A 24,998-nucleotide genomic window follows, 5' to 3' on the forward strand; every position below is an offset into this window, starting at 1 on the left:
TGGAGGTACGACATATTTTGAAATAGATCAATATTTTTTATTTATTAGCTTTTTCCACAAATGTGAGTTGAAATAAAAATGAACTTTTATTGTACTTTAGTGGACACACGGCAGCTTAAAAAACGAAAATATGAATGAATAATCGTTGTATTATATTCTTGTTAGCATTTAAGATCCCTAGCAATAAGCGCCATAGTTTCCAGCTAACAATTAGCGGTCTAGTTGCCAGCTAGAAATTAGCGCTCTAGTTGCCGGCTTGTTATTAGCGCGCTAGTTGCCTTATAGTTGTTATCGTGCTAGTGTCAGCTAGCGATTATGATGATTGTTGCCAGCTAGCAATTAGCGCTCTAGTTGCCGGCTAGAGATTAGTGCGCTAATTGCAGCACAGTTAATAGCGTGCTAGTGCCAGCTGGCGATTATCACGCTAGTTGCCAGCCAACAATAGGCGTTTTAGTTGCTAGCTAGAAATTAGCGCTATAGTTGCCGGCTAAAGATTAGTACGCTAGTTGCCGCACAGTTAATAGCTTGCTAGTGCCAGCTAACGATTATCACGCTACTTGGAAGCTAGCAATTAGCAGTCTAGTTGCCAGCTAGAAATTAACACTCTCAACGTTATTAGTGCGCTAGTTGCCTTATAGTTGATAGTGTGATAGTGCCAGCTAGCGATTATCACAATAGTTACCAGCTACAAATTACCATTCTAGTTGTGAGCTAGAAATTAGCGCTCTACTTGCCGGCTCGTGATTAGTGCGCTAGTTGCCTTATAGTTGTTATCGTGCTAGTGCCAGCTAGCGATTATCACGCTAGTTGCCAGCTAGAAATTAGCCCTCTTGTTGCCGGCTCGTGATTAGTGCACTAGTTGCCTTATAGTTGTTAGCGTGCTAGTGCCAGCTAGCGATTATAATGATAGTTGCCAGCTAGCAATTAGCACTCTAGTTGCCGGCTAGAGATTAGTGCGCTAGTTTCCGCACAGATAATAGCGTGCTAGTGCCAGCTAGCGATTATCACGCTAGTTGCCAGCTAACAATTAGCGGTCTACTTGCCAGCTAGAAATTAGCGCTCTAGTTTTCGGCTAGAGATTAGTAAGCTAGTTGCTGCACAGTTAATAGCTTGTTAGTGCCAGCTAGCGATTATCGTGCTAATTGGAAGCTAGCAATTAGCGGTCTAGTTACCAGCTAGAAATTAGCACTCTAGTTGCCGGCTTGTTACTAGTGCGCTAGTTGCCTTATAGTTGATAGCGTGCTAGTGCCAGCTAGCCATTATCATACTACTTGGAAGCTAGCAATTAGCGGTCTAGTTGCCAGCTAGAAATTAGCACTCTAGTTGTCGGCTCGTTACTAGTGCGCTAGTTGCCTTATAGTTGTTATCGTGCTAGTGCCAGCTAGCGATTATCACACTAGTTACCAGCTAGAAATTAGAAATTAGTGCTCTAGTTGCCGGCTGGTGATTAGTGCACTAGTTGCCGGATAGTTATTAGCGTGCTACTACCATATAGCAGTTAGTACTGTATTTGCCAGCTAGCAATTCGCGCTCGACTCGCCAGAAAGCAATTAGCTCTGTAGTTGCCGGCGAGCCATAAGTGCTCGCGTTGGGAGCTAGCAACTGGTATGCTCTTTGCAAGATAAGGATTAGCAGCGCTAACAGCCAGCTAGTGGTTAGCAGCACTAGCAGCCACCCAATGATTAGCACTCCAGCTGCCATCCAAAGATTAGCGTGCTAGTTTCCAGTTAACGATGAGTGGTCATTTCCAACTAATGACTAGCGCTCTAGTTGCCACGAGTGATTAGCGCTCTACTTTCCAGTTATTAATGCTCTAGTTGCTATGTAACCATTAGCCCTTTAGTTGCCAGCTAGCATTTAGCGCACTAGTTTCCAGATAGTTATTTGCGCTCCAGTTCCTAGGTAGAGATTAGCATTTTAGTTGCTAGCTAGCAACTGGCACACTATTTGAAATATATGAATTAGTGGCTCTAACAGCCAGCAAGTAGTTAGCAGCGCTAGCAGCCATCCAGTGATTAGCGCTGTAGTTCCTATCTTACGAATACCGCTCTAGTTTGCAGCTTAAGCACTCTCTTTGCCAGCTAGTAATTAGCACTTTAGTTTTTTGCTAACGATTAGCACTACAGTTAGCAGTTAGTGCTGCAGTTGCCAGCTAGCGATTAACGCTTAATGTGCCAGCTAGCATTTAGCACTTTAGTTTCCAGCTGGTTCAAGTAGTAGCCAGCTAGCGATTATCGCTCTTGTTACTGGCTAGCATTTAGTGTTGTAGTTTGTAGCTAGCAATTAGTGCTCTAGTTTTCAGCTACTGATTAGCGCTGTAGTTGCCACCTAGTGATTTGCACACTCGATGCCAGCTAGCAATTATCACTCAAGTGGCCAGCTGGTGTTTGGCAATTTAGTTGCCAGTTAGCGATTAGCACTCTAGTTTCCAGACAGTGAATACTACTTTAATTAAAATGAAAAAAAAAAACCTTCTGGTTGCATGGAGATAGCCTAAAAGCATATTTTTAGAAATTACAAAATCTCCAAGGCTAGTAACAAACGTGTTCGCATCATTCGACTCACTGGGTCATAAGTGTAACTGCACTTTAACTTAAAGACAGCGTAAGTGTCAGGTTCAAACACTGATGACATCTATTAAACAGACGAGAAGCAAGGAATCATGCAGAGACAGAGTTCAATTTTGCTCAATTGAGGAGAGACGTGTTTTGGGCTGTACTCTAGTTACAGATCCAAACTACGCTAGTAACAAACGTGTACGCATCATTCGATTCGATTCGATCCAAACTACGCTCTAAAAGTCCAGCCCACATGCTCCTTCTATTTATCTGTGAGGTCCCTGGTTACATCACTGAAGCTGTCGCTGAGGGAAGTGGGTAATTTCGACAGCTCCAGTTAGACACAATATATGATTATACAAAAATGCAAATGTGCTGACAGTCGTGATATCGCCTTGTCTCTGCTCTGTCTGCGTCACGGTACTCGATGTTAGGCCCTGGCATTGCCAGCTTTGCACAGACAAAGAAGAATAAAAGTTCAGCACAAATGATAATAACCATAGCAACGGCCCTTAAGCATAAGCGTTGTGTGATAATATATACATAATTATTCTAACAGCAAGTCCAGGTTTTTTATACATGTACCATTGTTCTCTGTTTGACTCTTTTCAATGGATCAGACATTCCACTCATGTACATAAACTAAACAGTTCAAAACATTTTTTTTTTACATACATGTAAATGCAAGCGACAACACACCAGGTAATTATTTTTTTTTCCGAGGGCCCCTAGATATTAAGCCCACAAAACACGTAGCGTGCAAATATTCAATCACTGTTGTTTTCTCCCGTGCAAGAGGGACCCCTCCTCATTAAAAACGGACCAATCGGAGCCGTGCGGACGGCTTCATGTGCAAACACAGCAATGTTCTAATCGCGAGAGTGGGACCTCGAAGGGCAAACACAATCTTTTCCACTCATTTGAAAGCATAAACTCACAGGACATCATGGCAATAGAAATGGTCTGTTCCAGGGTCAAAAATACAAACATTGTTATGGACTATTGGTGGGAACTATTAAAACTGTACTTCCTTCACAAGGCCAAGCCCCCTGAAAATTATATATATATATATATATATATATATATATATATATATATATATATATATATATATATATATATATATATATATATATATATGTGTGTGTGTGTGTGTATAGTTTGAACAATTTATTTCCCATTAGTTACTTTTAATACAAAAGTATGTTGTGCAGAATGTGAAGATTCAGTCAAGCTTTTTTTAGAACATATATCTTGAACTTTTAACTCCTTTTCATTTATTTAGGTTTAAATTAAATGGTGACTATAGATAAGAATGTTTAAAAATAAATCCTAAGTATAAATCTTAAATATAAATGTTAAGTCCAACAATTAAACCTAAATGTCAAATCTAAGTCCAAATTTAAGATTTAACCTTTTAATTTAATGTTAAATATAAGGAATTTAAATGAAAATGATAAGAACGTTAGATTTACACTTTAAAATAAAATGGTACATGTAAATGGTGGATCTAAACTGAAATTTTAATTCAAAATGTTCTATCTAAACTTTAAATTTAAATGTTGAATGTTGATATTTTAAATGAAAATGGTAAATCTAAATGTTGGATTGAAACTTTGGATTAAAATGGGACACGTAATTGGAAAATCTAAATATAAATGTTGACTTAAATCTAAACTTTAAATGTTAATGTAGAATCATAATGTTTGGTGTAAAGGCTACAAAAATAATAATAATATATGAATGGTGAAAACACGCTCAATTTAATTTGAATTTAAATGTTAAATCTAAATGGGACACATAAATGGTAAATTTAAATGCTGAATATAAATCGAAATTTTAATTCGAAATGTTTGTCTAAACCATTGGTCCCCAACCACCGGTCTGCGGCTCAATTGGTACCGGGCCGCATAAGCATCTTTTTTTTAATTAAATCAACATAACAAACACAAGATACACTTGCAATTAGTGCACCAACCCAAAAAACCTCCCATTTTCATGACAAAAACCTCCCTTTTTCATGACAAAGGGAGGTTTGGAGATGGAGAGGGGGAAGGCAGGGTACAAATGTTAAATATAAATGTAAAATATAAATCAAAATTTTAAATAGAAATATTAAATATCAATGCTTGATGCAGAAGTTAAATATATGTATGTTAAAGTTAAATTTTCTATATAAATGTTAATACTATATCCATATCTGCGCAAAAATGTGACTAGTTTTTAAATCTGGCACCCCATAAAAAACATGCATCAATTTAATTTCAAATTGAATATAAATCTAAATTTTAAATCTAAATGTTTAATACAGACGTTAAATCTATAAATACAAACGTTATATATATATATATATATATATATATATATATATACATATATATTTATATGTGTGTTCAAATTAAATGTTCAATATAAATATTAATACTAGATGTTACATTTAAATGTTCTTTATCCATATCTGCGAAACAAAATGTGAGTTTTTAAATGCAACAAAATGTGAGTTTTTAAATTTGGCACCCCATAAAATACATGCATCAAACTAATTTCAAGTATGACTAAAAATGTACAGCAATCGTTTCACAACAATATTGAAGCGTGGAGAGAAAATGATTTATTGAACGCAATTTCCATCAATATTGATATGTCTTTTGCCGTATTTATTGACATTGTATATGTCAGGTTCAAACACTGATGACATCTATTAAAAAAAAAAAAGAAGCAAGGAATTAAACAGAGACATAATTGAATTTGGCTCAACGAGGAGAAACGCGTACACCTGTACCCTTGCACAGTCTTCCACGCTCTGACAAAAGTTTGTACGCCTTCTCTTTTATTTGGACTTTCCCTCATTACATGGCAAGAGCTGTTTCTAAGGGAGGGGGGTCATAAACAGCCATCGCATTTGATTAAAAACAGTTCAAAGAAAAGGTTGTAAAAAATTTCAAAGAAAAGGACCCTGGAGGGGAGTCAGGCCCTGCTTTGTAGATCCCGGTTCAAGACAATATCTTTCTGTGGATTACAATACATCAAAGAAACCGAACACCTTCATGTTGCTTCCCATCCTACACAGTGGAGTTTTACAAGCCTTCTTCTTGGTAGGATCAAAGACAGTATTGTCTTCTCACCGGAAACTCGTGGCAACACAAAGTTATGCGATAACTTCGATACAATTATTCTGACAGTATTTTTAAGAAAGCTTGAAAAATTGCTTGAATGGGCAGGGGAAGGAGGGGCTTCCCAAAAAAAAAAGGTCTGCTGAGGGCCCCAATGTAATTAGTTGCGGCCCTGCTTCCACCACGAGAACAGAAACAAGGCTAATATGTAAACATGGCTAATATATAAACATAGCTAATATGTAAACATGAATAATAAGAGAAGTTAAGTCCCTACCTTTAGTCAAAAGTGATTTATGACCCCCCATAAAACAATGATTTATGACCCTCAAGGTCAAAGGTCAATGATTTATGAGGGGTCAAGTTCAAAGGTTAATGATTTATGAGGGGGTCAAGGTTAAAGGTCAAGGTTAAAGGTCAGGTTCAAATGTCAGGTTCAAATGTCAAGGTCAAGTGGGTGTGGCTTACCCGGAAGAGGGTGGAGTTAAGACCTGCGGTGGGAGTGGTTAAACCAGGAAGAGGGTGGAGTTTTAAACAGAAAGAGGGCAGAGTTAAGACCTGCGGTGGGAGTGGTTAAACCAGGAAAAGGGTGGAGTTAAGACCTGACAGGGAACAGAGGAGGGTTCAGTTTTTTTAAGAAAGCAATGTCATCTGAGCAGCATGTGACCATATATTTGATAGTTTAAATGTTTACGATCGTTTGAAACAACTTCCAGATTTCGATGTATTGATGGCTGGGAATGTTACGTGTGGAGATGTGGACACGCACGCACTTCACACACACACACACACACACACACACACACACACACACACACACACACACACACACACACACATTCGTACGCACTGTTATTACCATGTTATTAGACATTGTCTTAGTCATTATTTGGAGCTTTATACGTTAGCGTAAAGACTTTGTTCGATTCGGTCATGATTAGTGAAACGCCTGTTTCGATTGATAAAAATAATAAAACTTACATTGACGCTCCGCAAAAAAGTCGAGTGTTTCTAAATCGTATTCAGTTTTCAGCTAAAAGAAAGAAGAGACGGAAGCCCTTTCTCGATATTTTCATCGTTATCTACCGTGGATTGGGAAGTTTTTGGTGGACACGCACACACACACGCACACACACACACACACACACACACACACGCACACACACACACACACACACACACACACACACACACACACACACACACACACACACACACACACACACACACACACACACATTCGTACGCACTGAAACAACTTCCGTACCTCACGAAAACATATTTAAACAGATGGAAAAAACTATCGCAGAACACAGTGTCACGTAGCAACTGGTCTTTACGGTCGTTTGAATCAACAGGTCAGTTTGGGGGACAAAAGGAGGGTTCAGTTTTTACTGACTTCCCATCTGACAGTTTAAATGTTTATGACCGTTTGAATCAACAGGACACGCACGCACACACACACACACGCACGCACACACACACACACACACACATACACACACACACGCACACACACACACACACACACACACACACCATTACCTCTGCTTTACCATGTTATTAGACATTGGTTTAACTCCATTTAAGCATTTAAACGTTAAAAGCATTGCACTTGTACGACGTTGTAATACTTTTTTTTTACCAGCCGATGACGACGAAGTGAAAGACGATGAACTTTGCTTAAACAGTCTTACAAAGTTGGAAGATGATTATCGAGGTGTGTTTAAACCTTCGAATTATTTAATATTGTGTGTATTCATTATTTTGTTTTATAGAGGATTTGCCGTAAGATCCTAACGCGATCGTTTTAACACAATCGCAGTCTGGTGAGTCAAATGATTCTCATTTTACAAGAAAAAAAACATGCGGTATACGATACATATATACATATATTTACTTACATCTCCGGCTCGCTGGTCTCCCTTAAAGCTGGCGGGTCCGTCAACGGCCGTTCCAGGCAGAGGAGAAGGCTTGATTGTGCCAAAGACTCCAGACATCGAATCCTTGCTCCGAGGGGAAATCATCGAAAACGACGGTGAATGTCCAACAGGCACCCGCTGTAAGTTTTTCTCGTTTTCTGTAAGCTTTTTTAAGATTCTCAGGAGCTTTAAAGAGCTCCTCTCATTCCAATGTCTTTCGCTCAAATGAATTTCGCGCCTAAGGGGAATGGGCGGGGACTGATTCCGGAGGTGGGCGGTTGTTTCCGCCAAGCAACCTTCTGGTTGAAATGGAGTGTGGATCAAGATGGATCCCTACTCTATATTCTTTTATTTAACCCAATGTTTTTTAAATACGTGTATAATGCTTTATATCCTATGTGTTGTGAATTCCATCCTACAATATCTTCCAAGGAACCCAAAGAAATGTTACCACACCTCCCGCTTTATTTATTCTATAGATTGCCTGAACTATTTCATAAACTAAATCTTGTCTTGTTTCTGATGCTATGTTTTTTATGCTCATCAATGCACTGTTGGACTGCGAGCACACAACTACTTTCCTTGCTTTGTTTTCCTCTATCCAGTTAACTGCCATATAAATTGCTACCAATTCCCCCGTAAAAACAGATAGTTTATCACTGATTATTTTATTTAATACTATGTTTCCTTGTGGGATAACTGCTACAGCTCTTACCTTTATTTTTTTTTATATAGTTTTTGATGCATCCGTATATATCATATCTCAATCCATTTTTCTATCCGGTAACTATTTAAATTTCTATTCTTTAGTAATTGCATGTTTTCTTTTGGGTTATCAAACATCCACGGTGGTATTGCAGGCATTGGTACTGTAGGACTAACTTTAATATTGTCAATTTTAACTTTATTACATATGTCTCCTATAATCCACCCAAAACTATTCTTTTTTGTTTTCTCTTTTTCTTGGCAGATTGGTAACACTGGACAAGTCGGATATCCTTGCTTGGATCCTTTTAAAGTTGCCCGATAAACTGCTGAGAGTTGATCTCTCCTCTTGTCCAAAGGTTTTTCGTTCATTTTTACTTGTAATACTGCCACTAGGGTTGATGTAGTAGCTCCACAACATAACCTTAAAGCCTGTGACTGGATCCGGTCTATTTTCCCAAGTCATGTTTTTGAAGCAGATTGGTAAATAATGCATCCGTAATCAATAACAGATGGAATTAAAGTTATAAATATATACATGTATTGTTTTCAACGTTAACCTATCAGCCCCCCAATCATTACCCCTCAAAGACCTCATTATATTTAACACCTTTTTACTTTTTCCCCTATTTTTTTATTTTCCGGAAGGAACACTCCTGAAGGAATAAATAAAGTACTATCTAATCTAATCTAATCAAATCTATTTTGCTGATGTGGGTTGACTAGTTCATATTTTTATCAAACCATATTCCTAAATATTTAAATACTTGTACCTCTTCTATATTTTCACCTTAGAGTTTTTATTTGGAGCTTGTTTGGTACTTTTGTCTTTGTAAAATGTATGACTTTTGTCTTTCCAACAGAGAATCTTAAACCTCAAGCCGTTCCCCAGTCTTGAACATTATTTACCACTTTGTTAGTTTTTTGATTATTTCTTTTGACTCTAAATAATATACTAGTCTTTCATTAATCTTTTTTTTTTCCATTACTTTTACCCAAATTTATAATTTCCTGCCTCTTCCGGGTCTTACCCTGACTTGCATATTGGAATTGTTACCGCTAATTTTCCCCTCTGCCGGTCATTCTCCTTCTTCATATATCCTGTCATATCATTTCAAGACCACTTCTTTGACGATGCCACCTAAGTTTTTGATCATTTGATAACCCGCTAGGTCTTTCCCCGGTGACGTATTTTTAACCTTTTTCAAAATTCGAACCATTTCATTCAAAGAAAATGTCATATCCATAGTGTTGGTAAAGCTATTAACGTTGTCTTCCATCATTTCCCCAATATTTAAACTCATTGTTTTTTCTCTCTTTTGTTTTTCCACATTTCTCAAATTATCATTACCGTGCACTTTAACAAATGTTTTTGCTAAAGGTTCTGCTGTTTCTTTACCCGTGACTACATCTTCTTTGATAAATGTGGCACATCATCCTCTTTACCCTTCATTCCTATCTTTACGAATCGTTATATATCCTTTTATTATAAAGTTTAATTTTGGCTTCAGCCCTGTTTCTTGAATACAAATTATACGTGGTTTAGTTTTCATATTTTTAATATATCCCTTTAATTCATGTTCGGTTGCTATCAAACTTCTGGCATTCCACCGGACCATTAACAGGGTGTTGGAATGTGGTAACATGACTCCGTCACGTCTACTCTCCGTAGTACAGCTTGCACCCGGTACCAAGATAGTTCTTTCAACAACTTTGATGCTGCTTTGACAATTATTTTGATCTTCTCAGTCTTATTTTTACTTTCATTTTGTATCAAAGCTGAGTTGTGCTCTCTGGTTTATTTTGCAAATGAACCGACAGAACATGATCATGTACAAGACTCGCCTACCCACAATGCACTGCAACCCAACGCTCCTGGTCGGATGTTTTTTTTCGGGGTTCATGGAGAGATGCGGTAAAGAGTGGTAGCCAAGACACACGGTCACACACGGTCACACACGGTCACACACGTTCACACACGTTCACACTCGGCAATTATTTTGACCTGGGGAGCAGATATAGAGGAAAAAATGTGTCTGGGGGGCCGGGATATCTGATTTTCAGGTACAAAAAACTTCACAATGACACAAAATAAACACAACAGTTAAACCTCACACTAAAAACAAGACATTGACTTGTACGTTCAAAAGACAGAATAGAACAAGTCAAGACATGCAATGCCATCTACAAAATGTTATGTAAATGTTAGTCATTACACACGCGGCTATGGTTTTGATGTATTTGTTACAGACATGTTTACGTCAAGTAACATCACATGGTTCCATTTGCACCTTTCAACAAATCTGAAAAGGAATATTAAGAAGTAAAACTTATATTTAATCCTACCTCTTCTCCGAGCACACGGTGACTGTACATACGGGTCGAAAAATGTTGACCTAATTCAGCATTTCTCAAAGTCTGGGGAATAGAGACATGACAGGTGGGGCGCGAGGAAAGGGAGGAAATTTTTGATTTTTGATTTTTTTTTACTATGCTTTCATTTTCTATACACACTGTAAATCACTTTGTGATTCTGTCTGTGAAATCCGCCGTATAAATAAATGTAAATTACTTATTTTTCCTGTAGGCTTTAAATTTCTCGGCAGGAGCGAAAGTTTGACAGACATAGCAACAGTAACTTTTGCAGGCAGGGCTAAGAGGAACAAACTTTCGCGCGGATGGGTAGCAGGCTAATGTGCGGACCACAATTACACAAAATGGATACATTTGCAACTCGCACCTCAAAGGTCTGCGGAGAAACAAAAATATGACGGGTCTAATCAACCAAAAAGTCAACCTAAAAGAAAATATGGCGAAGGGTATCTTGCTCTTGGATTCACGGCAGCGGAGGTGGGGGCAGAGGAGAGACCCCTGTGTGTTCTTTGTCTAAAACGGCTAGCAGCAGACAGCCTGAGACCCAACAAAGCAAAGAGACAACTCGAGACCACACATGATGTCCAATAAATTGTTTTGTTGGGGCGATGGGGGTAGGTGGGCCTTGAGTCTAAAGTGCTGATGACAGAAAAAAAAAAAGTTTGAGAAGCCCTGACCTAATTGTACGGATCTCACTTTAAACGGCAAACCGATCATTTAAATGTTTTCACTTTGAATATGAAACGAGGAGTAAAATGTACAATGTACAATATTATCAATTATTTCACAAGGACATGTTTTAAGGATATTGTACAGTATCATTAAATCTAAAATGAATGTGATCACTTTCAGGATCATTTTATTTTTAGCCAGTAAACAACTGTTATGTACTTTTGAATCGGGTTTTCCCCTTTAAATAACAAAAATTATAGAATTTTACAATATTCATTATTATTAAATATTAAATGTGCCAACTAGTTTTACGGCATACATCATTCCCCCTTTACCCATTTGTTAAAAAGACGAAAGTTGATGCGAACGCCTACGTGCTGTCAGAAAACTAAAAGAAGAAGAATGCCTTTGTGCAATTACTGCTATCCTGGCACAAGTTATAAAACAAACAAAGTTACCAAATTTTTTTTCTGAGGAGACAAAACGAAAAAGAAAGAAAAATAATAAATCAATCAATAAAATGCATCAGTCAAATAGTACAGGCAACTTCGTTAACATGGAGCCACAGACAATTTCATTCAAAAAGTCCCAATTGCTAACATAAAGATACAACATCAAATAAAGGCAAAGAAGGCCTAGTAGGTAATTACAACAAGAGACAAAGTATTAAAAATGTCGGTCCAATAACTGCACAGGGATGGGCAGAGCCAAAACATGTGTAGCAAGTAAGCTGGAGACTGTTGACACTGAAATAAGGCTATATGTGGCACAGATACAAGATTTATAAACTCTACTTAAAGCCCCACTTAAGAATTTTCAGTTTTGGTTTATATTGGCCGCACCAGTGAACCAAAGCGATGGCGTTTTCCCAAAAGGAAAACCACATTTACCATGAGGACTAGCGCATATAGCGTCCAACTGACACGATAATGCCACAATGATTCTGTATTACTGAACTTTCCACAGTAGGAACCTACATTCGTTTTCTACCACTTATTCCCTTTTGAGGACGTGGGGGTCGCTGGCGCCTATCTCAGCTACAATCGGGTGGAAGGAGGTGTACACCCTGGACAAGTCGCCCCCTCATTGCAGGGTCAACATAGATAGACGGACAACATTCGTTGGCACATTTAATATTTAATAATAATGAATATTGTAAAATTCTATAATTTTTGTTATTTAAAGGGGAAAACCCGATTCAAAAGTACATAACAGTTGTTTACTGGCTAAAAATAAAATGATCCTGAAAGTGATCACATTCATTTTAGATTTAATGATACTGTACAATATCCTTAAAACATGTCCTTGTGAAATAATTGATAATATTGTACATTGTACATTTTACTCCTCGTTTCATATTCAAAGTGAAAACATTTAAATGATCGGTTTGCCGTTTAAAGTGAGATCCGTACAATTAGGTCAGGGCTTCTCAAACTTTTTTTTTTTCTGTCATCAGCACTTTAGACTCAAGGCCCACCTACCCCCATCGCCCCAACAAAACAATTTATTGGACATCATGTGTGGTCTCGAGTTGTCTCTTTGCTTTGTTGGGTCTCAGGCTGTCTGCTGCTAGCCGTTTTAGACAAAGAACACACAGGGGTCTCTCCTCTGCCCCCACCTCCGCTGCCGTGAATCCAAGAGCAAGATACCCTTCGCCATATTTTCTTTTAGGTTGACTTTTTGGTTGATTAGACCCGTCATATTTTTGTTTCTCCGCAGACCTTTGAGGTGCGAGTTGCAAATGTATCCATTTTGTGTAATTGTGGTCCGCACATTAGCCTGCTACCCATCCGCGCGAAAGTTTGTTCCTCTTAGCCATGCCTGCAAAAGTTACTGTTGCTATGTCTGTCAAACTTTCGCTCCTGCCGAGAAATTTAAAGCCTACAGGAAAAATAAGTAATTTACATTTATTTATACGGCGGATTTCACAGACAGAATCACAAAGTGATTTACAGTGTGTATAGAAAATGAAAGCATAGTAAAAAAAAATCAAAAATCAAAAATTTCCTCCCTTTCCTCGCGCCCCACCTGTCATGTCTCTATTCCCCAGACTTTGAGAAATGCTGAATTAGGTCAACATTTTTCGACCCGTATGTACAGTCACCGTGTGCTCGGAGAAGAGGTAGGATTAAATATAAGTTTTACTTCTTAATATTCCTTTTCAGATTTGTTGAAAGGTGCAAATGGAACCATGTGATGTTACTTGACGTAAACATGTCTGTAACAAATACATCAAAACCATAGCCGCGTGTGTAATGACTAACATTTACATAACATTTTGTAGATGGCATTGCATGTCTTGACTTGTTCTATTCTGTCTTTTGAACGTACAAGTCAATGTCTTGTTTTTAGTGTGAGGTTTAACTGTTGTGTTTATTTTGTGTCATTGTGAAGTTTTTTGTACCTGAAAATCAGATATCCCGGCCCCCCAGACACATTTTTTCCTCTATATCTGCTCCCCAGGTCAAAATAATTGCCGAGTGTGAACGTGTGTGAACGTGTGTGACCGTGTGTGACCGTGTGTGACCGTGTGTCTTGGCTACCACTCTTTACCGCATCTCTCCATGAACCCCGAAAAAAAACATCCGACCAGGAGCGTTGGGTTGCAGTGCATTGTGGGTAGGCGAGTCTTGTACATGATCATGTTCTGTCGGTTCATTTGCAAAATAAACCAGAGAGCACAACTCAGCTTTGATACAAAATGAAAGTAAAAATAAGACTGAGAAGATCAAAATAATTGTCAAAGCAGCATCAAAGTTGTTGAAAGAACTATCTTGGTACCGGGTGCAAGCTGTACTACGGAGAGTAGACGTGACGGAGTCATGTTACCACATTCCAACACCCTGTTAATGGTCCGGTGGAATGCCAGAAGTTTGATAGCAACCGAACATGAATTAAAGGGATATATTAAAAATATGAAAACTAAACCACGTATAATTTGTATTCAAGAAACAGGGCTGAAGCCAAAATTAAACTTTATAATAAAAGGATATATAACGATTCGTAAAGATAGGAATGAAGGGTAAAGAGGATGATGTGCCACATTTATCAAAGAAGATGTAGTCACGGGTAAAGAAACAGCAGAACCTTTAGCAAAAACATTTGTTAAAGTGCACGGTAATGATAATTTGAGAAATGTGGAAAAACAAAAGAGAGAAAAAACAATGAGTTTAAATATTGGGGAAATGATGGAAGACAACGTTAATAGCTTTACCAACACTATGGATATGACATTTTCTTTGAATGAAATGGTTCGAATTTTGAAAAAGGTTAAAAATACGTCACCGGGGAAAGACCTAGCGGGTTATCAAATGATCAAAAACTTAGGTGGCATCGTCAAAGAAGTGGTCTTGAAATGATATGACAGGATATATGAAGAAGGAGAATGACCGGCAGAGGGGAAAATTAGCGGTAACAATTCCAATATGCAAGTCAGGGTAAGACCCGGAAGAGGCAGGAAATTATAAATTTGGGTAAAAGTAATGGAAAAAAAAAAGATTAATGAAAGACTAGTATATTATTTAGAGTCAAAAGAAATAATCAAAAAACTAACAAAGTGGTAAATAATGTTCAAGACTGGGGAACGGCTTGAGGTTTAAGATTCTCTGTTGGAAAGACAAAAGTCATACATTTTACAAAGACAAAAGTACCAAACAAGCTCCAAATAAAAACTCTAAGGTGAAAATATAGAAGAGGTACAAGTATTTAAATATTTAGGAATATGGTTTGATAAAAATATGAACTAGTCAACCCACATCAGCAAAATAGATTTGATTAGATTAGATTAGATAGTACTTTATTTATTCCTTCAGGAGTGTTCCTTCCGGAAAATAAAAAAATAGGGGAAAAAGTAAAAAGGTGTTAAATATAATGAGGTCTTTGAGGGGTAATGATTGGGGGGCTGATAGGTTAACGTTGAAAACAATACATGTATATATTTATAACTTTAATTCCATCTGTTATTGATTACGGATGCATTATTTACCAATCTGCTTCAAAAACATGACTTGGGAAAATAGACCGGATCCAGTCACAGGCTTTAAGGTTATGTTGTGGAGCTACTACATCAACCCTAGTGGCAGTATTACAAGTAAAAATGAACGAAAAACCTTTGGACAAGAGGAGAGATCAACTCTCAGCAGTTTATCGGGCAACTTTAAAAGGATCCAAGCAAGGATATCCGACTTGTCCAGTGTTACCAATCTGCCAAGAAAAAGAGAAAACAAAAAAGAATAGTTTTGGGTGGATTATAGGAGACATATGTAATAAAGTTAAAATTGACAATATTAAAGTTAGTCCTACAGTACCAATGCCTGCAATACCACCGTGGATGTTTGATAACCCAAAAGAAAACATGCAATTACTAAAGAATAGAAATTTAAATAGTTACCGGATAGAAAAATGGATTGAGATATGATATATACGGATGCATCAAAAACTATATAAAAAAAAATAAAGGTAAGAGCTGTAGCAGTTATCCCACAAGGAAACATAGTATTAAATAAAATAATCAGTGATAAACTATCTGTTTTTACGGGGGAATTGGTAGCAATTTATATGGCAGTTAACTGGATAGAGGAAAACAAAGCAAGGAAAGTAGTTGTGTGCTCGCAGTCCAACAGTGCATTGATGAGCATAAAAAACATAGCATCAGAAACAAGACAAGATTTAGTTTATGAAATAGTTCAGGCAATCTATAGAATAAATAAAGCGGGAGGTGTGGTAACATTTCTTTGGGTTCCTTGGAAGATATTGTAGGATGGAATTCACAACACATAGGATATAAAGCATTATACACGTATTTAAAAAACATTGGGTTAAATAAAAGAATATAGAGTAGGGATCCATCTTGATCCACACTCCATTTCAACCAGAAGGTTGCTTGGCGGAAACAACCGCCCACCTCCGGAATCAGTCCCCGCCCATTCCCCTTAGGCGCGAAATTCATTTGAGCGAAAGACATTGGAATGAGAGGAGCTCTTTAAAGCTCCTGAGAATCTTAAAAAAGCTTACAGAAAACGAGAAAAACTTACAGCGGGTGCCTGTTGGACATTCACCGTCGTTTTCGATGATTTCCCCTCGGAGCAAGGATTCGATGTCTGGAGTCTTTGGCACAATCAAGCCTTCTCCTCTGCCTGGAACGGCCGTTGACGGACCCGCCAGCTTTAAGGGAGACCAGCGAGCCGGAGATGTAAGTAAATATATGTATATATGTATCGTATACCGCATGTTTTTTTTCTTGTAAAATGAGAATCATTTGACTCACCAGACTGCGATTGTGTTAAAACGATCGCGTTAGGATCTTACGGCAAATCCTCTATAAAACAAAATAATGAATACACACAATATTAAATAATTCGAAGGTTTAAACACACCTCGATAATCATCTTCCAACTTTGTAAGACTGTTTAAGCAAAGTTCATCGTCTTTCACTTCGTCGTCATCGGCTGGTAAAAAAAAAGTATTACAACGTCGTACAAGTGCAATGCTTTTAACGTTTAAATGCTTAAATGGAGTTAAACCAATGTCTAATAACATGGTAAAGCAGAGGTAATGGTGTGTGTGTGTGTGTGTGTGTGTGTGTGCGTGTGTGTGTGTATGTGTGTGTGTGTGTGTGTGTGCGTGCGTGTGTGTGTGTGTGCGTGCGTGTCCTGTTGATTCAAACGGTCATAAACATTTAAACTGTCAGATGGGAAGTCAGTAAAAACTGAACCCTCCTTTTGTCCCCCAAACTGACCTGTTGATTCAAACGACCGTAAAGACCAGTTGCTACGTGACACTGTGTTCTGCGATAGTTTTTTCCATCTGTTTAAATATGTTTTCGTGAGGTACGGAAGTTGTTTCAGTGCGTACGAATGTGTGTGTGTGTGTGTGTGTGTGTGTGTGTGTGTGTGTGTGTGTGTGTGTGTGTGTGTGTGTGTGTGTGTGTGTGTGTGTGTGTGTGTGTGCGTGTGTGTGTGTGTGTGTGTGTGTGTGTGCGTGTGTGTGTGCGTGTCCACCAAAAACTTCCCAATCCACGGTAGATAACGATGAAAATATCGAGAAAGGGCTTCCGTCTCTTCTTTCTTTTAGCTGAAAACTGAATACGATTTAGAAACACTCGACTTTTTTGCGGAGCGTCAATGTAAGTTTTATTATTTTTATCAATCGAAACAGGCGTTTCACTAATCATGACCGAATCGAACAAAGTCTTTACGCTAACGTATAAAGCTCCAAATAATGACTAAGACAATGTCTAATAACATGGTAATAACAGTGCGTACGAATGTGTGTGTGTGTGTGTGTGTGTGTGTGTGTGTGTGTGTGTGTGTGTGTGTGTGTGTGTGTGAAGTGCGTGCGTGTCCACATCTCCACACGTAACATTCCCAGCCATCAATACATCGAAATCTGGAAGTTGTTTCAAACGATCGTAAACATTTAAACTATCAAATATATGGTCACATGCTGCTCAGATGACATTGCTTTCTTAAAAAAACTGAACCCTCCTCTGTTCCCTGTCAGGTCTTAACTCCACCCTTTTCCTGGTTTAACCACTCCCACCGCAGGTCTTAACTCTGCCCTCTTTCTGTTTAAAACTCCACCCTCTTCCTGGTTTAACCACTCCCACCGCAGGTCTTAACTCCACCCTCTTCCGGGTAAGCCACACCCACTTGACCTTGACATTTGAACCTGACATTTGAACCTGACCTTTAACCTTGACCTTTAACCTTGACCCCCTCATAAATCATTAACCTTTGAACTTGACCCCTCATAAATCATTGACCTTTGACCTTGAGGGTCATAAATCATTGTTTTATGGGGGGTCATAAATCACTTTTGACTAAAGGTAGGGACTTAACTTCTCTATAATATGTAAACATTGCTAATATGTAATGTAATGGCTAATATGTAAACATGACTAACATGTAAGTTATTGGCTAATATGTAAACATGACTAATATGCGTTAGCCGGCCTGACTTTGGAATCAGAGGTGCCATAAAAAGGCAAAGAAAAAGCAAAACCCTTTTTTTTTTTTCCAAGGACAGGGCCAGTCCTTGAAGGCATCGTTTTAGTCATTTCTCCGAGGCGGCGACGGTGAGAGCTTCACGTCCGCGACACGCGTCCTTTATTGTCTTCCACGTGATCGTCTCCACTTCCTGGGGGACATCTTTGTTTTCTATCTGGCCTTCGTCTCGTTTTCACCTTTTGATGGGCTGCCCGCCGCTGGGGGCGTCGCCGGGGAAATTGAAAATAATTCCAGAAGCACTCGTCTCGTGTGTGTGCGTGTGGGTTTGTTCTTGTATTCTACCCTTCTTGAGACATCAAGAAGGAAAAGTAGCTTCCATATGAGGACAGGTGAACAAGTGTGGACATAAATCACAGTCCCAATACGGAAAACCATTGCAACTAATAAAGAATGTCTCATTTGCACCCCCTGGTGGTGAAATCCATCAAAATCATGGTGGTCCCAAAAAGAAAGGGATTTTTCAAATTGACTAACCATAATGACAACAATTTAAGTACAGTAGCACAACAGGCCTGTCAGGTTCAAACACTGATGACATCTATTAAACAAGACAAGAAGCAAGGAATTGAACAGCGACAAAATTAACTCAATTGAGGAGAAACGCGTAGACACTGTACCCTTGTGTCGTCCCACGCTCTGACAAAAGATTGTACCACCCCCTCTATTATTTACCTAACAACAGCTGTTTCTAAGGGAAGGGGGTCGTAAACAGCCACTGCCTTTGGTCACAAAGCGGTTCAAAGAAAAGGTGCCTGGAGGGGGGTCAGGCCCTGCCGCCTCGCCGCTTCGTAGATCTCGGGTCAAGACAAAATTTTCCTGTGGATTACAATACATCAAAGAAACCGACACCCTCATGTCGCTCCCCATCCTACACAGTGGAGTTTTACAAGTCGTTTGCTTGGTGGGACCAAAGACAGCTTTTGCCCTCTCGGAGGGCGAGCTGAACTCAATGTAACACAAAGTTTTGGGATAACTTAGATACAATTATTCTGACAAGTATTCATTAAACACGACCACAACGACCAACACCAAAGTGCAGTAGCGCGGTAGGCCCGAGCATTCATCAAGCAACAAATAATTAATTGAACTTAACATTATATGCAGGACTACAGAAATATAAACAACACAAAAGTGGCTACCACAATCCGGCCACTAATTCTTACCTCAATAATAATAGGGAGCCATTACAATGCAAATACACAAAATATCCAACAGTATGATGTAATTTTTTTTATTTTTCTTACAGTCAAGATTTGGGTTTGTGGCCCTGTGATGAGGCGGTGACTTGTCCAGGGTGTACGCTGCCTTCCGCCCGACTGGAGCTGAGATAGGCTCCAGCGACAGCCGCCCACCCCATACCCCGAAAGGGACGAGCGGTAGTAAAATGGATGGATGGATGTGTGTCGCTTTTAAAAGTGCTCCCCCTCTGGTCAACATATGAAATAACAAGTGTGTGTAAGAAATTGAAATGCAAAATTTATTTAAAAAACTGTAATAACTTGAATTAAATATAGAAACTTAAAATCTAATTGCAAACAAAAAAAATCAACAAAAACAAACTCAAAGCAGTCTTTTTCTCACAATTTTTCTGTAGTATTGCAATATTTTCTCGTAAAAATGTGACTTTTTTTTATGTAAAGTTATTACTTTTTAAGTCAAAATGGTGACATTTGTCGTATACAATTCAGACTGTTATCACAATATTGCCAATTGTTTTGTTGTTCTTGTAAAATGTTGAGATTTTTTGAGTAAAATGATGACTTTTGTCATAATTTTGCCGCCCCCAAAAAACTCTGATTGTTATCATAATATTGCCAACATGTGAAGGTTTTCTTATAAAATTGTGACTTTTGTCGAGTAAATTCACGACTATTTTCATAAAATTGCCAACATTTTCAGCTTTTTTTGCAAACTTGAGACTGTTATTGAATAAAAATCCAATTTGTATCATAATATTGCACAAATGTTCATTTTAGTCTTGTAAAAATGTAAAGAATTGTGTAAAATTACGACTTTTATTGTAATGCTGCCAAAATTCCAAGTTTTTCTTGTGAAATTGTGACCTTTTTCTCGTGAAATTTCAACTCATTTTTCACAACAAGCCTTTTTTTTAATATTGACATAGTATGTATATATTATTCATGTTGTAAGTACACATATTTATATATCTAGAAAGGGTGGTCCTAAAGAGGTGGGCAGTTTTCTCAGGTCTAAAGAAGGTAACAAATACAAAAATGTGTGTGTGTGTGTGTGCGTGTGTGTGTGTGTGTGTGTGTGTGTGTGTGTGTGTGTGTGTGTGTGTGTGTGTGTGTGTGTGTGTGTGTGTGTGTGTGTCTGTGTGTGTGTGTGTGTGTGTCACAGTAGACGACATTGAGAAGACGTTCAAAGACGGCCTTCCTGGCTGCTGTTGTTTTGTTATTTTTCACAGCAGAAGTAGACAACATACACAACATTTTGTTTGAAAAAAAACAACAACGACAAACCGAACTGGAAGTCCTCCATCAACGTACGCCTTCCATTCCTCCACTTTGATGTAAGTCTTCCAGTTTTAGTAAAAGTATGTGATACATATTGCAGCCTCCTGCGATAACAACGTATATCACCATATATAGTTTTGGTAACGTTTACATGGGTTTTGGGCGATACTGAACATTATGCTAAGTATCCAGTACCAAGTCGATACAGTATCAGTATTGATCATATCAATGCTGATTACATCATTGGCTCGATCACAATTAAAAACACAGGATGGCGATGTAACAATATGAGTTATTATCATTATTAAGTTCTTTCTTTATTCCCTTTTAGGACATAAAGAATGTATAATAAAGTAAATCGGGCAAAAAACAAAACTGTTGCTCTTATTTTCTGAATGATAAAAAATAAAAAATGATTTTGTGATTGTAAAAAATATTGACCTCTTATCCATTCGTTTACATTGAAGAACTCTAGCTTAGCGATTAGCATGGCTTCTTCTATCCTCAAATTTGTTTTTTCATTCAGGGCCCAATCGCAGTTATTATTGCCCTCAGAGGGCCACATAAATGATGCGGCAGGCAACTTTAAATCAATCAATCAATGTTTATTTATAGAGGCCTAATTCACAAGTGTCTCAAAGGGCTGCACAAACCACAACGACATCCTCGGTAGAGCCCACATACGGGCAAGGATAAACTCACACCCAATGGGACGTCGGCGGCCATGACTGGGCGGGCCACTTAGAATGATGTGACGGACCACCTTAAATGATGTAACGGACCACGTCATTTGAAGTGGCAGGCCACAATAAATGACTTGGCGGGACACATTGAACGATGTGACGGACCACCGCAAATGACTTGGCAGACGGGCCACCTTAAATGAAGTGAAGAACCACGTTAAATGACGGGACGGACCACGTTGCATGGCAAACATGGCGGGCCACATTAAATGATTTGGCGGTTCAGGTGAAATGCTGCGATGGAACAGGTTTGATGACTTGGCGGACCACACTACAGTAAATGACGTGATGGGCCATGTCAAATGATGTGGTAGACCACAATAAATGATGTGACGAGGCAGTTTAAATGACATAACTGGCCACATTAAAAGATGTGACGAACCACGTTAAATGATATAGCAGACAACGCTTAAAGACATGGCGAGCCACACGAAATGATTTGGCGGACCACATTAAATGATGTGGCCGACCTTATAAATCATGTGACGGACCACATTCTGTGATATGGCGGACCACCTTAAATGATGTGGCAGACCTTGATAAGTAATGTGATTGACCACAATAAACGATGTGACGGACCACATTAAATGATGTGACGGATTACATGAAATGACGTGACCGACCACATTAAATGAAGTGACGGATGACTTTAAATCGATGTGGCGGACTAAATGAAGTTGCAGACCACTTTAAATTATGTCACGGACCACGTTAAATGATGTGGTGGACCACATTAAATGAAGTGGCAAACCATTTTAATTGATATGACGAACCACATTAAATGATGTGGCAGACCACTTTAAATGATGTGGCGGGTAATGATGTGGCGGATAATGATGTGGCGGACCACATTAAATGAAGTGGCCGACCACTTTAAATGATGTGACGGGCCAAATTAAATGATGTGGCAGACCACATTAAATGACGTGGCGGACCACATGAAGTGGCAGACCACTTTAAATGATGTCACAGAACCACATTAAATGATGTGACAGACCACATTAAATGATGTAGCGGATCACTTTAAATGATGTCATGGACCACTTTAAATGATGTGGCGGATCACATTATATGACGTGGCAGACCACTTTAAATGATGTTTCGGATCACGTTAAATTGGTGGCGGATCACATTAAATAAAGTAGCGGACCACTTTAAATGAAGTGAGGGATCACATTAAATGAGCTGGCAGACCACGCTAAATGATGTGGCGGACCACGTTAAATGATGTGGCAGACTACTTTAAATGAAGTGGCGGATCACATTAAATGATGTGGCAGACTACTTTAAATGATGTGGCGGATCACATTAAATGACGTGGCGGACCACAATAAATAATGTGGCGGACCACATTAAATGAGGTGAGGGATCACATTAAATGAGGTGGCAGACCACATTAAATGATGTGGCGGATAACATTAAATGATGTGGCAGACCACTTTAAATTATGTGGCGGATCACATTAAATGAGGTGGCAGACCACTTTAAATGAGGTGGCGGATCACATTAAATGAGGTGGCAGACCACTTTAAATGAGGTGGCGGATCACGTTAAATGAAGTGGCAGACCACTTTGAATGATGTCACAGACAACATCAAATGATATGGCGGACCATGTTAGATGAAGTGGCAGACCACTTTAAATGATGTGACGGACCTCGCGAAATGACATAACGAGCCAAATTAAATGACGTATCGGACCACATTAAATGATGTGGCAGACCACTTTGAATGATGTCATAGACCACATTAAATGATGTGGAACTTTGCTCGGCAAAATTATGACAAAAGTCATCATTTTACTCCAAAAATGTCACTATTTTACAAAGACAACAAAAAAATGGGCAATAATGTAATAAAAGTCAGAATTTCATATGACAAATGTCACCATTTTGCATTAAAAAATAATAACTTTACATGGATAAAGTCATAACATTACGAGAAAATCTTGCAATATTACAGAAACTGAAAGAACATGAGAAATCGGTCCCAATTTTATAAGAAAAAAGTTTACACATTTCGAGAAAAAGACTGCTCTTGGTTAAAAGAAAAAAATGTTTGGTTTTTAATCTTCATTATTTACTTCAAGTTATTACAGTATGTCTGTACATATATTTTTCCTTTTGTTTTTTTAAATAAATTTTGGCCAAAGGAGGCACGTTTCAATTTCTTACACACTTGTTATTACATATTTTGACCAGAGGGGGAGCACTTCAAACTTTTACACACACTTGTTATTTCATATGTTGGCCACCTTAATTTTGATAGACTTCACCACCAGGGGGTGCAAATGAGACATTCTCTATTAGATGCAATGGTTTTCTGTATTGGGACCATGATTTATGTCCTCACTTGTTCACACCTCCTCATATGGGAGCTACTTTTCCTTGTGGATGTCTCAAGAAGGCTGGAAATACAAGAACACACACACACACACACACACACACACACACACACACCGTCCCAAAAATGATGCCACTCACCGCTGACATCAGAGTGAGTGTGTGACTGTCAGCAGGACGCGTCCATTAAAAGACACTTAGTCCATTTCACTGCTGCCTCTTCACTCTGGATTCCTGCCACAAGAATGAGCACATCACACACTCACGCACACACACACACACACAACCACACACACACACGCAGTAAATGCATCCTGGTAATTTATAGATTTATAGCCGTTAACCTCGTTCCAAGAATAAGAGCGGGACGGCACGGTCTTCATTTCAGGTGCTGCCTTTTTTTCGAGCTGTTCAAGTGGAGGAGAAAACTAGCAGGTTGCTATGGCAACGCCTATCCCCCCCACGCGCCAAATCGCTCCTCCACGGTTGAATTAGCCAAATTGTTGTGTTGCGTTGTCCCTTCATGGCAAACAACATCTGACGCGTCATCGGTCGATCCGCGATTACGGCGCCCGTTTGAACTCCTGCGGCGTTTCATTACAACCGCCTGACCCAGGTGTAAAATATAACCCCTGCAGGCACAACTAATCATAGACATAATGGTTGGGGTTCAATCCAATCGAACGTGACAAGAGGGCCTGGGTCACGTGTTCAAAGACGCCACCTTTTATCCTTGGTGATGGTTTCCACTTTTAATTTGTATTTTTGACGGTCTAATTGCTGCAATTTTGTGACTAATGACAGTGAAGCTGGTCAACGACCATGAATTTTACGTTGAAGTGTATACAGCACAGCGTTTACTTATACGACCCTATTCCGACTAACCTTTTCCCACTCTTGACGCAAAGTGACACAAAAAGTCAAGACACACACACAATGGTCACACATTACACAACCTGCACACTGAACTTTTTTAAACATTGTGACAAATGTAAAAGCATCGTACATAATTCAAAGTTACGCCCATTTAAAGTCACTACATTGCATTGATTGAAACATGAAAAATACTCTCCACACTTCTGATTTA

General features: G+C 38.8%; 1 protein-coding gene and 1 long non-coding RNA gene across 2 annotated transcripts in view; both read left to right on the top strand.

Annotated features, from left to right (window-relative positions):
* The window catches only part of LOC133549224 (alpha-1,3-mannosyl-glycoprotein 4-beta-N-acetylglucosaminyltransferase C-like), a 244,880-nt gene that overhangs the window by 207,101 nt on the left and 12,781 nt on the right, over window positions 1-24,998 (top strand). The gene's annotated exons all lie outside the window — the stretch shown is intronic.
* Window positions 5,939-9,178, top strand: LOC133548719 (uncharacterized). Its single transcript, XR_009805921.1, has 2 exons — window positions 5,939-7,733; window positions 8,564-9,178. It is a non-coding gene; the product is annotated as an uncharacterized LOC133548719 (long non-coding RNA).

Source organism: Nerophis ophidion, linkage group LG03, assembly GCF_033978795.1.
Source record: "Nerophis ophidion isolate RoL-2023_Sa linkage group LG03, RoL_Noph_v1.0, whole genome shotgun sequence".
Taxonomy (NCBI): domain Eukaryota; kingdom Metazoa; phylum Chordata; class Actinopteri; order Syngnathiformes; family Syngnathidae; genus Nerophis; species Nerophis ophidion.